Here is a 14,345-nt window from a genome sequence, read left to right as displayed (position 1 = left end):
GTTAAAAACAGATTATTATGACTACCTGACGTTTGTAGGCAAATTAGCTATAATTTCGCGCTGAAGTTGCTAGAGGGCCAGACCATTATAAATAGGGAAGCAGGTTGTTTACCACGACAGTAGAAGTGATTTTTTCTGAAGATATGGGTAAACAACACAATTTAACAGCCTTTGAACGTGGGATATATATAGATAGATAGATATAGATATAGATATAGATTATAAATATTGTATATATATAATATATATGATGTATAATATACATTAAATACATATGCACCATTGTGATTTGTAAAATATAAGTTCATTTAAAAGTGATCATAGAATCCTGGTAGCTTTTTAACATTACATATTTTTTTAATACACAAGGTAGAAAAAATGCAAGTTATTGAATGCATGGGTTAGTGAGTGCATTTCTGTTGAAAGTGACTCTCGGGCCTTAACCAGTTTGGCTCAGTGGATAGAGCGTCGGCCTGCGGACTCAAGGGTCTCAGGTTCGATTCCAGTCAAGGGCATGTACATTGGTTGCAGGCACATACCCAGTGGGGAGTGTGCAGGAGGCAGCTGATCGATGTTTCTCATTGATGTTTCTAACTCTCTATCCCTCTCCCTTCCTCTGTAAAAAATCAATAAAGTATATTTAAAAAAGAAAGAAAGAAAGTGACTGCCGGGCTCAGAGCACAGGCCCCATGGCTTTCTGTGCTTGACAGTAACAGCCAGTCGCCTCGGCTCTTCAGCAGCGAGGGGCTGTGCCTCCTGAAGGCTTGGGGCCGTTTCACTCAGCATTCAGGGTGTTTTTCCTTCGGCATAAAATGTCACCTGAACTTATTTCAGTCGTCTTATTTTGGGAAAAATTTATGATCTTTTTAACATTAGGAAGTTTTGTGTTTCCTGGCATTTTATTGCTTTGTGTATTTGAAACATTTCAATCCCAGACAATAAATATTATGTGATTATTGTTTTCATATGGATAGGTTATTTCCTCTCTGTTTTTTCTAAACCCCTTTCCCAACTAATAATCCTCAACAATGTATTAACATGAAACTGTTTCAGCTTTCCCAGAATCAGGCATAATGAAAATTGAAAGAGGGGCAGGTTAGAGAGAGGAGGGTTAGTCGGAATTAAAAATAAATTAAGGTGTGTGGTTTTCTTTCAGCTGGATTTCAAATGTTTCTTGTTCAGTTGAAATCAAGATTATATGTATTCTATAAATCATGTTTATAAGCTCTCATAACCAGTTATCACATTAAGTGGTATCTTTTTATATGATTATTATGGGAACTAAGTGGGTCTCAACAAAGTGGATGATATTAGCCGAGCACCCCATGATTACTGTGTGTTCAGAAGCACTCCCCTTTAAATGCCTACCCTCATGGCTCTCTCATCTTCTTCACATCTTTTCACAACTGTCACTCTCTCCGTGAAGTCTTCGCTAGCCACCCTTTTAAATATTGAAACCCAGCCTCTTCCCCAGCACACTTATTTCCCTCCCCTGCTTTTTGCTGTTGCTGTTCACTCGAACACATACCATTTCCCATACTTATTTATTTTGTTTATTGTCTCCTCCTTCTAGAATGTAGCCTGTCTAAGATTAAGGATACGGCCTATTTTGCCCACTGCCCCATCTCCAGCACTTGGAACTGGGCCTGACACATAGTGCACTCGGTCAGTATTTTATTGGGTGACTCATGGATTGATCAATCCTTAAATCTGCAATTTTTCACAACACCGGACCCATGCTGCTGGTCTTTCATTTCTTCTCACTTCTGTCCTGGCTGCTGTTGTTTTCCTCCAGCCTCAGCTGTGAGCTTCCCCTGGACCTTCCTAATTCCTCTGAACTTCAACTGTGTTCCTCAACACCACTCTGTTTAAACGGCTTTCCATCCAGTACTTTCTAAATCACAGTACATCTTCAACAGAGTAAGAAATTTGGCCACCACAAGCAAGAGTGAGTTATGATTCAGTGAGGTTTTCTTTCATGATATGGCGAATTTTTGATATATCTATTTCACAACTTATTCAAATTTTCTTTTTACCACAACTCCAGGTTAATATTTTTAGTGCATTTATTTATGACTTCATATATTACAATAGTATTTTTATTTTTAATTATTAATTTGAGAGAGAGAGAAAAACATCTACCTTTTGTTCCAGTTATTTATGCATTAATTGGTTGATTCTAGGTTGTGCCCTGATTGGGGATCGAACCCGAAACTTTAGTATATCAAGATGTTGCTCCAGCTGACTGAGCTACCTGGCCAGGGCATGGTGTTTTTTATATAGGACACATAGAATATGTATTTTTTTAGATATCAGTTTACGTACAGTATGATTCAAGGCTCTAGACAAATAAACACATTTGTGTAACCACCACCACAGTGAAGGTACATGAACACCAAAAAGTTGTTTCCTGTTTCTTTGTCATTGAACCCCCTCACCCCCACCATGGCATCACTAACTCCTGGCAACCACTGATCTGATTTCTGTCTCTATAATTTTACCTTTTCCAAAATAGCATATAAAAAGGAATAATTCTACATGAATTTGGATTTCAAGGATTTTTTGTTGTCTGACTTCTCTCACTTAGCAGAATACTTCTGAGATTCGGCAGGTGCTGTGTGAGTCAGTAGTTTATTCCCCTCCATTGCTGAGTATTCCCTGTATGGATGTACCATAGTGTGCTTACTCATTCAGTATTGAATGGACCTTTCCATTGGATGACTGGCTATCTATATCTATAATAATAAAAGCATAATATGCTAATTAGACCAGACAGTGGAACGACCTTCTGGACATCATTCCAGACGTCCTTCCGGACGAAGCCACTGTGGTGGGGGCCAAGGCAGAGGTGGTTAGGGACAATCAGGCCGGCGGGCGAGTAGTTTGACTTCTCTCACTTAGCAGAATACTTCTGAGATTCGGCAGGTGCTGTGTGAGTCAGTAGTTTATTCCCCTCCATTGCTGAGTATTCCCTGTATGGATGTACCATAGTGTGCTTACTCATTCAGTATTGAATGGACCTTTCCATTGGATGACTGGCTATCTATATCTATAATAATAAAAGCATAATATGCTAATTAGACCAGACAGTGGAACGACCTTCTGGACATCATTCCAGACGTCCTTCCGGACGAAGCCACTGTGGTGGGGGCCAAGGCAGAGGTGGTTAGGGACAATCAGGCAGGCGGGCGAGCAGTTAGGGGCAATCAGGCAGGCAGGTGAGTGGTTAGGGGCGATCAGGCAGGCAGGCAGGCAAGTGGTTAGGATCCAGTGGTCCTGGATTGCAAGAGGGATGTCCGAATGCCAGTTTAGGCCTGATCCCGCAGGGACCCCTGAGAGATCAGGCCTAAACCGGCAGTGGGACATCCCTTGAGGGGTCCCAGATTGCAAGAGGATGCAGGCCAGGCTAAGGGCCCCCTCCCAACCCCGTGCATGAATTTTGTGCACTAGGCCTCTAGTTAAGAATAAAGGTCCAATAAAAAACAAAAGAAAGAAAGCTGCTATGAACATGGATGGACAGAGCTTTGTGTAGACTGAGTCATGTGGTAAGTGAATATTTAATTGCCAAAGTTGCTGTGCCATTTGGTATTCCACCAGAAATGTGAGATTTCTAGTGGCTCCATATTTTTGCCAGCATTTGATATAACCTATTTTTTTGTTTGGTTGGATGGTTTAGTCTTAATTTTAGCAATCCCCATAGGTGGATAGTAGATCTCTTGGTGGTTTTACTTTGCTTTCCTCTGATGACTAATGATAGTACTCTTTTTTCATGTGTTCATTTTCTATCTGTATTGTTTCCTGTTGAAGTGTTTGTTTAAATTTTTTGTCCATTTGTTTAAAAATTGGTTGTTTGTCTTCTTATTACAACGTAAGAGTTCTTCATATATTCTAGAGACAGAAATGTGTTTTTCACATATTTTCTCTAAGTCTGAGGTTTGACTTTTCTTAAAGTGTCTTTGGGAGAGTTTAAGTTTTTAATTTTGAAGAAGTCCAATTTATCAATTTTTATTCTTTTATGGCTCATACTTTTGTGTCTTAACTAAAAAATATTGATCTAACCCAAGTCCACAAGGGCTTTCTCCAATATTTTATTCTTATTATTTTAAATTTTAACTTTTACTTTTAAGTCTTTGATTTATTCTGAGTTTATTTTTTATATATGGTGCAAAGTAAGGGTTGAGATTCCTTTTCTGTATATGGTTTTCTGATTGTCCCAACACCATTTGTTGAGAAGATTATCTCCTCTCTTCATTAAATTGATACCTTTGTCTGAAACCAATAATTGACCATATATGTGCAGGTCTCTTTTGGATTCTATTTTGTTCCATTGGCCTATATGTTTATTCTTATGCCAGTACCTCTCTGTCTTGATTATTAAATCATGAACTCAGTCTAATGAATACTTCAGCTTTTCTTTTGCAAAATTATTTTTTATTCTAGATTCTTTGCTTCTCCATATTTCTGCAAAACAATTTCTGGGATTTTGATTGGAATTGTTTTGAATCAATAGCTCAATTTGGGGAGAACTTGGCAGTAGTAAGCCTTCTAATCAAAGAGCATGGCATAGTTCTTTACTCAGGTCTTTTCTAATCTCCCTCATAAATGTTTTATCATTTTCAGAATATAAATCTAGTACATATTTTGTTATATTTATCCATAGATATTTTATGTTTGATACTATAAGAAAGATTTAAAATTATTTTCCATTTTCAGTTCATTCCTAATACAAAGGGAAAAATAGGAAACTTTTGTATAGGAAACTTTTGTCCTGCACTCTTGACAATCTCACACTTTTTTTTGTTATTGCTTTGTTCTGTATATTCTTTGAGACTTTCTACACAGATCATGTTTTTCAAATGAAGACAATGTCCTTTCTCTCTTTCTAATCTACTAGAGGCCCAATGCACGAAGATTTGTGCAAGAATGGGCCTTCCTTCCCCTGGCTGCTGGCACCACCTTCGCTCCAGCCCAGAGCCACCCTTCTGCCTTCATTCAGGCCTGGAGCCTCCTTTCCACTTCCCATGCTGCCCAGAGGCCTGGAGCGGCTGGGGAGGTGCAGAACGCCTGTGTCATCACCATGGCAATGATGCAAGCATCCCACCCCGCCCCCAGCTACTGGGTGCCTGTGTATACAAATTAACCTGCCATCCTTGTTGGGTTAATTTGCATACTCACTCCTGATTCGCTGGTGGGTGTTGCAAAGGTATGGTCAATTTGCATATTTCTCTTTCATTAGTGTAGATATGCTTTTAATTCTTTTAATCCTCACCTGGGGATATGTTTTTATTGATTTCAGAGACAGAGAGAGAAACCTCGATCAGTTGCCTCCTGTTCATGCCCCGACTAGGGATCAAATATACAACCTATGTGTGTGCCCTGCTCAGAAATCAAACCTGCAAACTTTTTTTGTACAGGACAACACTCCAACCAACTGAGCCTCCTGGCCAGGACTATGCTTTTTATTTCTTCTTGCCCCAGTCCATTAACTAGGATTTTCAGTGCAGCATGTCCTTGGATAATGTCATTTTGTTCAGCATTATTTCATTGCTAGTGGCTCGGTGCATGAAATTCATGCACATTAAAAGGGGATTAATTAGAGGAAATATTTTAATATTGTTACTTGTCCTTTATAATAGAAGTGTGAGAGATTAAAGAAAATTAGTAAAATATATATGAAAATCTTCCTCCTGTCAGACTCTGGGGTCAAGTCCCTGCCCACCCATGTGTGCCTCAAAATCGCACGAGACCCAGACCTAGCCATTCACCCCCCATTGGGCTAGATTCAGACCCGGCCTGTCCCACATTTTTCAAGCCTGTCTGGGCAGGGGGTAAAGCTTCAGATGGCCTGAGATCCCCTGTCAAGCCCCGCTGGGCAGGGGTCACGACCTGAGGTCCCCTGGCCCAGGGAAAGGGGAGCAGCCTGAGGTCTCCAGGCCCATCACTGGGATGAGGAGGCATACCTTGAGGTCCCCCGTCAAGCCCCGCTGGGCGGGGGGCATGGGCTGAGGTCCTGTGTCAAGCCCTGCCAGGCTGGGGGCGCAACCTCAGGTCCCCTGGCTTGATGCTGGGGCGAGGTTGTGGCCTGAGGTCCCCTGTAAAGCACCACTCGGCGGGGCGCACAGCCTGAGGTCCCCTGGCCTGGTGCTGTGGAGTGGGGAGCAGCCTGAGGTCTCCTGGCCCAGCACCAGGATTGGGGGCACACCTTGAGGTCCCCCATCAAGCCCTGCTGGGTGGGGGGCATGGCCTGAGGTCTCCTGTTGAGCTCTGCTGGGTGGGGGGGCATGGCCTGAGGTCCCTCAGCCTGACGCCAGGGTTGGGGGTGAGGCCTGAGGTCCTCTGTAAAGCCCCACACGGGTTGGGGGGGCGCAGCCTCAGGTCCCTGCTGATTGCTCGTTAAGTCTCGTTACGGGAACTCGGCCTCAACTGTGGGTGCAGCCATCTTGTGTTATGGAAACCCCACCTCCGCTGTGGGTACTGCCATCTTTGTGGCAGAATGACAGTCAATTTGCATATTCCCTCTTTATTATATAGGATAACATTGATGAGATGCTGTAGGAACTTAAATCTTGTTTGTATCAGTTAGCCGATGGTAAAGTTGTTTTGGGTATACCTTGGTTTGCTCAAAGTCACAGAACTTACAGATGAGGTTAAGTGAGAGTTCACTGCCGCACTGTTTAATAGGAGTGGTGAGAACAGACATCCTGGTTTTATGGGGAAAACATTCTTGGTTTTCAGCCACTAGGTTCTGTATCTTGCTGTACGTAGGAGTTTTTATTGAAGGCGAGACATTGTACATGGAAAAATATAGAAGCAGTGGATGATGGTGTCCTCCAAAGAGGATTTAATTCTCTGGCAGACAGATGGGGCCACAGTCGGATAAAGGTGGATATATTTCTGTTTTGCCCTTATTCCTGGAAAGTATCCCTAGGGTTTGAGCTGAGAGCCTGTGGGGTTCACCAACCCCCTTTAATCTTGGTGATCCTTAAAATCTAGCCTCTGACTCCCCTACCCCTTCAAGATTGATGAGATGTCTCCTCACCTCTTTCACCTCCCAGATGCTCCTCACACACATGTGCAGCCCTGGAGCTGACATATACTCAAGGGGAAATTTCATGTATAATTATAAGCTGACGTCCCTGCAGTTTGCTCCTCTTCGAGGTCTCAGTCCCTCAGCTGCCCTGGCGGCCCCAAGCTCCCGCCTCTGCCTCCCCAGCCAGCGAGGCTGCCGCAAGCTCCAGACCCCTCTTTCTGCTTGGCTTCTCTTCCTCTCACATTTTATCGGCAAATTCCCTGAAGGAGGAAAAAAAGAGCATTCCTTTTCTCCAATACCTGCCTACCTTGGCTTTTTTCTGATGCCTCATATTCCGTGTGCCCCGCCAAAGACATCCACACTCAAATCCCTAGCATCTGCGGATGTTTTACATCACACGACAAACAGGAATTAAAGTTGCAGATGAAATTAGGTTGCTAATCAAGTGACTTTAAAATAGGGAGATGACCCTACATTATTCAGCTGGGTCCTTCACATGAGCTCTTCAAAACAGAAAGGGAGGCAGAACAGTGGGTAAGAGAGATGTGGCATGAGGACTTGACATCGCCAGCTTTGAAGATGGAGTAAGGGGCCCACAAACCAAGGAATGTGGTGGCCTCTGAAATGGCTATTAGTTTAGAGCCAGCAAGAAAATGGGACCTCAGTCCTACAGCCACAAGGAACTGAACACTCCTGACGATCTGAATGAGCAGGAAACCAGTTCTCTCCTAAAACCTCCTGAAAAGAAGACTTGGTTTTAGTCCAAGAGACCCACACCAGACTTCTGACCTACCTGCCCCTTTTACATAAGCTGCTAACTTTGTGGTAATTTGTCACCACAGTATAGAAAACTATTACACAATTGTTCTGTATGTTGTCCAGCTTTTACAGTTGTTCTCAGGTCAAAGATGAGCCTTTTGTAGCTCACTGTACCCAACAAGAGTTCAGTCACAGAGTCAGAATCACTGACCTTTGTGGGATAAAGATTTTATTATAGATCTTACCTAGTTATTGGAGGAGCTGGGAAAGTGAAGGCCTAAGAATAAAAACATCAATAGCCCATCAATTTGAGAAGCAAAGCACAACCACCTGGCAAAAGAGGCTGCATAGGAAGGCCCATAGGAAGCCATGCGTCCATGTACCTGCCACCCTAGGGTCTACCACGTGGCTGGTTGAGAGTGGGAGCCACTGTGGGTAAGCAGGGTCTTCAGCCAGGAAGAGGATATAGAGTAGAGGAAGGTGAGGACAAGCTGGAACTGCCAGCGCTTCTGTGTCTGCACAACCCCAATGAATAAGTAACTGCTTCACTCCCATCCCCAAATCTTGCACAGATTTTTCTCTTGCCCAACCATAGAGGTCAGGAGATCATGGAAAACTCGTTTCAGTCTCACCAAGGTGACACAGTACCAACAACCACAGGCTACCCTTTGTACCTGTATTTAGGGCGCCTCCAGAGTAAGACAATAGCAAAATGCTCCTACCTAACATGATGCATGAATGTCTTTGTGGTCTTCCTTACAAAAACCGTTATCTCAGTCTAATCATGAGAAAAGCATCAAACAAGCCACAATGGAGAGACATTCTACCAAATACCTGAGCAGTATTCCTCCAACCTGTGCAGGTGATGAGGTACAGGGGGACTCGGAGGAACTACCATAGCCAAGAGGAGCTGAGGAAGGCAGCAAAGAATTTGTGCCCATTTGTAATCCACTGACCTGGTTGTGGAAATCTGTTTTTTTCCTTTACTGTAAATTCCTAGAATCGGAATTGCTAAATCGAAGTTAGTCTTCATTTAAAAAATTTGACACACACCCAAAAGGCCCTGTGTTTGGGTTGTACTAGTTTGCGTTCTCATCAGCAGTGTTTGAACGTCAGTTCCTCTGTGCCTTCCCCAACACTGGATAACATTACCCTTTTTCTTTTTTCCAGTTTAAAGCAAAATTTATTTGCATTTTTGGATGCCGTTGAGGTTGAACAATTTCCATGTGTTTATTGGCCATGCGTACATGTTCTTTTTTGAATCGCCTAATCTTGTCCTTTGCCCATTCTTGTCTTGGGCTATTCCTAGTTTGAGTGTTGATGTTGGTCTGAAATCTGGGTTATTAAAGTTTAATTGACCTCAGACAACCCTAGTAGGTTTAAATATTATGAATTACCCTTGCCCAAAATAATCTATCCTCATTTCTATTCGTTTATTCTTTACTTCCCTAGATCATATCACCATTTTCAGTCCTTTCTTTGCTCAGATTCACAATATTAAAACTGCAAATCGCCTCACTTTTCAGTTGAAGCCATGGACATCCAAAGAGGAAAGGGTTTTGTGCTTTCTGAAGGTGGGAGAGTCCACTAGCTTTGGGCCCATAGGACCAAGATTTTGGCTTCTGGTCAACACCACACCGACAGGGCATTTAACCCTTCACCACAAGGTCTGTGTCCTTGGGCCTGGCACTAAGAAACTCAGTTCACCTATGACTTTTGCTTCATGAGTAACTTGGATCATAAATTCTCCCTGCCCCAGCTGGCTGGGTGGCATTTGATAAGTTGCTTTAACTTTGGGGCCTTGGATTCTCCACCCATTAAGTGGGAGCATTGAACTTCTGCTAAATGACTCAACGGCACACTTTTTACTCTGGAAGCCTTATTTCAGAGGGACGTTTATAGGGTATGGATTAGGGAAACAAGCCTACGTGGAAGTCAGACCTTTAAGAAATTTATTTCAACCAAGAATGTCTATTTTTGAAGGGAACCTAATCAAAGCATTTTTAAAATAGTTTTTAATTACAGGTTCGAAACTTTGTTATTTGTAATACCTTTTTGGAAGCATGAAAATAGCATTTCTCCCTGTACCAACTTTGTGCTTTTCCATTTGGTAAACACTGATTTTATTTCTCTCTGTGCCTGTAGGAGTAAACCAAGCCAGCTCAGCACTTCCTGTTTACCTCCTGGTAATACATATTGTACATGGTGACAGGCCTGCTCGCAAAATAAGCTTCCTTGGTTTAAGTCTGCATTTTCTGGTTAGGCAACCAGCCTGACGATATTTAAACAATGAAACAATTTGGCTATCGAAGCCTTGTCCTAACCTTCCCCCCTTCAATTGCCAGTGGAAAGGAGAGTCCTATTAGAATAGGACTTAAATGGGGCATCACGCAGTGCCTTTCATTTGAGAATATCTAAACATTGTCAACTCTTAAACTTGAAGCGTGTAACATGGACAACCACAAAGATGGTAAATAACCTGATTTCTTCTTGAGGCTCTCCGTGCTCTAAGTATCTATTTTTAAGGAAGAAAAATGCGTTTTCTGTGTATTGAGTGACTAAAATGTAAGCTTAGAAATATTTTATGTTTCCATCAGAGTTTATTCTGCTTAGCATAAATCATCAGAGCCGGCCACAGCTTGCCATTTACCGGAGCCTTTTCAGTTGTATTACACTCATGTCAGACACACCTTCGTACAAGTCCCTCCAGGTCAAAGTTTAGAAATTCTGCCTCTTCCGCCCCCTTCCCCAACTCAGCACTTACGGAAACATACGCTAATTGGAACAGAAGCAGCCTACCCCACTAATAGGGTTAGAACACTCTTAACACAAGATTAATGAGATAGAAGTTTAGGGGGGAAGTAGCATTCCTCAAGCAGTCGGAATGCAGATGCCAAGTGAAAGCCAACAACTTTCCTGAGGCCGTCAAATCCCAAGCTTTGCGTTCCCTTGACCTCGCTCAAAGGCATTAAGGGAAAGAAGAAACTGTCCGACCAGCCTTGCTCCGGCCACTGTAGCAAACCGCTGACTCAGTGGTTCTCCCGGTTCCCTGAGGCCTGAGCCCAGCTGTCCCCGTCGTGGAAAACAAGACCACAGACTCAAGGTGCAGCAAGAGACTCTACAAACAGTCTGCTGAGGTGACACAGACAGGCCGCAGGTGGCCACTTGTGTTCGTGACTGACCTTTGTAGGCGTGTGGCTTACACACCTGCACTCAGAGACCATGATACTTAAGGTCACAGATGTTGGCAAGAGGTGAGGTCTGTGGAATATTCTACCTGGTTGATGTGTGACTGAGTCACGGGTCAGCAGACGTCAAGAGCTATCAGAGGCTTGGAGAACAGTATGTGATTAGACGTAGAGGGAGAAAAAGACTAAGGATCTTAGCAATTAGCAGAAACCGCGTGACAGGTGTGTATTATTGGAGGCAAGGGGGCTGGTTTCCTCTTCACTTTCCACCTTGTTCAGGATCCTGTGCCTCTGGTGCATGCCTGACTCTTTATAAGACCCCCTACATCCTTCCAAAACTAACCAATCACTCTGGAAGTAAATTCTCCTCGTTTACAAAGTGACCTTCTTACCTAGAACCCAGACCTTAGCTTCTAAGCATTCTGCACCGGTACTCAGGCTCCTTGGAGAAACGGCTGATTCCAGGACGAGGGCAGGGAAAGAGCCTGGGAAAATGAGCCTGGAACGTCTTAACTTGCCAGAAAGTAAGAAGTTGGTCAAAGAGCCATGGGTACGTGTCAGAAATGGAAGGTTGTGGAGACTCCCAACTGGCCAAATCTGCAACAATTTGAGCGTAAATGACAATAACGGGTTATCACCCACAGAATAAAATAAATACCCTTGAGTCCCCACAGTGTCAGTAAGTAGATAAATGGAGGAGAAAGTGGTAGCTCTTCTTTGACACAGAACGACAGCTAATAAACAGACGGAATCACAGCACTGCAAGACCATCAACGGGGGAAATACTGACAGGCGTGTACATTTACATAGTCTCACATCACATCCCCACAAACCACAGACACAAACCTAATCCTCTTTTAATTATTCATTGTAAATATTGTTAATCAACATATTGTTATTGTTCTGGTTTGCAAATGTTTAAGCACTTCTTTTACTTAAATGTTGTGTTTAGATTTTTTAAAAAACGACAGAAATGTATAACAGTTCAAAGAATATCTCCAGCGATGATAAGCCCTTTGATAAAATAGACTTGGGGTAAATGCCTAATCCAGCTATTTTTGTTCAGACTCAATCTGGAAACCGTCCTCCCCTCAGAGAGCCAGAGCCAGGCAGCCCGGCACAGTCCTGAGGGCAGAGCTCCCAGCGCCCTGTAGGCAGATGCTGCTGCTCCGGCTGGCACCTGGGCCCCATCTGGGCCCTCCCCCGGCGAGGACCTGGCCTTCTTGGTCCCCCCCGCGCCCCCGCTTTTGCTGTCTGTAGACCAGAAACACTGTGTTCAGTTACTGCGATGATGAGGTATCCGAGGCAGGCAGGATGCCAGTGTCCAGCGAGGGCAGACGGGGTAAACAGGACGCCCAGATAGTGCTGGCTCAGCTGGGCTCCCGGCCACCTGGGTATGTGCTGAACTGACTGCACCAGCAGCCCCGGGAGACGGGACAGGCACCTCGGAGACTGCATTCAGACGTTAAAACACACACCCACAGAACAGCCATCCCAGACCTCTAATCTTACTTTATGACCAAGCTATAATTACATTACAGCAATTACTTGAATATTACATTTTTATTACTGTTATGTCATTATGTCTACTAGGAAAAAATATGCCTACTCTAACCAATAAAATTCTTAATGACTCATTTAAGCTGTGTCTACACGAAACCCCTGACTTAAACATTTCGGTCAAAATAATGTTTAAGGCCTGGGGGAAGAAGAGGGTTAATCTCCAGCTACGTGATTGCCCAAAAAGCAAGAAAAATTCTGTTTGTAGATCTACCTCTGGCAATTAAAAAGTTCCAGCCGAGGCTAAATTAGAACGTGATGGTTACAGTTAAGAGCCATCAATTCTTTATCATCCGTTGGTCAGTTCCAACTACTAACAAAGAGTGGAGCTGGGGCCTCGGGAAACATCCATGTCTCCAGCCTCCAGGGGCACCGAGGCCCATTTTCTCTGCTTCCAGGACGTCGAGGGCCCGGCCTGGAAGGAGTCTTTACAGGCCAATTAGGCCAGTGCGCGCAGCCCGGACGCTGGCAGCCAGCAGTTTATTTGGAACTTGCTACGGACACTCCCCAAATAAAGTTACTAATGTGTGGTACTTAGGTTTTTTAATCATTATAATTAAGTTTTACTTCATTACCTCTTTTTAGGTAGCGTCTCGTTCTCCGTGGGCCTTATCTTACCTGGCTGAAAACTTCCAGGCTGTCGGACTCCGTCCATTTGCTCAGCAAGGAGACTTCTGACCCTGACCGCGTCCCAGCTGCACCCAGACGGGACCCTTTCCAACCCGCTGCAGCCCAGACAAGCACAGGGCGCCGCCGTGTCACAAATAATTCCATGCTTAGAATTCAGGCCCTTGAATTGGGGGAATTTACCATAGGAGCTGACTGAAGCAAAATGTCCAGATTTAATCACTTTTGAATTTAATTTCACACACATATTTTACTCCTGATATCCTCTGCATCCAACATTTTCCCATAAGAAGATGAAGTGGCGAACACGGTTCGCTTCCCCCGGGTAACCCATGCCCAAGGTGTCTGTTCTGCTTCATTTTTTAAAGAATTCTTTTGGCCAATACACATCCTCCAAGTTACTATGTAAAATCCAGTGCCTGATTCCGAAATTGTGTGCATCTGCTGGACATACACCCTGTTAAACGCTCATGACTGCCGACAAATGTGAAAAGTATTACCAGGCCTATTTTTAACATTGTTTTGGCAAGGCTGTTGCTGTGGGGGGAAATTCCTATAGAATCTTAATGAGCAAACTGAATGATTCTTTGAAATGTGGTTGTGATTCCCCGACTTACAGTGGTGATGTCAGTGGTGCTGAGAAGCAAGGAACAGTAGAATCGCTCATTTGCCAGCAGGCTCCAGAGAGACCCCAGAGTCTGTGCGGGCCTGCGCCTTCCCTACGGCTCTGAGGGCCACGTGTGTCCCCGCCCAGGGCACGTCTCACGCGCTGGGCCTGCCATCTCAGCGAGCCTGTGTCACTGAAGGGCATGCTGTCCGTGTGTGCTTTTATGGGACCTGACCCCCCCACAGTTGTCTTCCAGAGAAGGACCGCCTGTTCCAGCTGCTGGAGAAAGACATGGCCCCCTTGGTGGGACTGAACAGCCAGGGACCAGAAGGTCAAACTCTGAGGAAGGGGAAGGGAAGCCTGAAGGAGGCCTGCCCGCATGTCCTCACGCACACCATCCCTGTGGCCTCCTCACACCCAATCTGAATCCTACGTGTCCTGTCCTCAGTGGCGCCGGCCCCATTGGACGAGGCGTCAGGCCGTTCAGTCCTGGTGACTTGCACAGGCTGCGCCCTGAACACAAGCAGGCCTGGGGGCCCGCGTGGGGCCTTCACTAGTGGGCACTGCCTGGTCA

At 44.3% G+C, this 14,345-nt stretch overlaps 1 protein-coding gene across 1 annotated transcript in view; it reads left to right on the top strand.

The window, feature by feature from the left end:
• Positions 1–14,004, top strand: part of SUPT3H (SPT3 homolog, SAGA and STAGA complex component) — a 445,191-nt gene extending 431,187 nt beyond the window's left edge. The window contains exon 13 of the mRNA XM_015572205.1: positions 13,123–14,004. The gene's annotated coding sequence lies outside the window, so the exon portion shown is untranslated. The remainder of the gene's footprint in view (positions 1–13,122) is intronic.
• The last annotated feature ends 341 nt before the right edge of the window (positions 14,005–14,345 follow it).

Source organism: Myotis davidii, unplaced genomic scaffold (genome assembly GCF_000327345.1).
Source record: "Myotis davidii unplaced genomic scaffold, ASM32734v1 scaffold167, whole genome shotgun sequence".
NCBI lineage: Eukaryota > Metazoa > Chordata > Mammalia > Chiroptera > Vespertilionidae > Myotis > Myotis davidii.
This window is presented reverse-complemented; position numbering and strand designations above follow the sequence as displayed.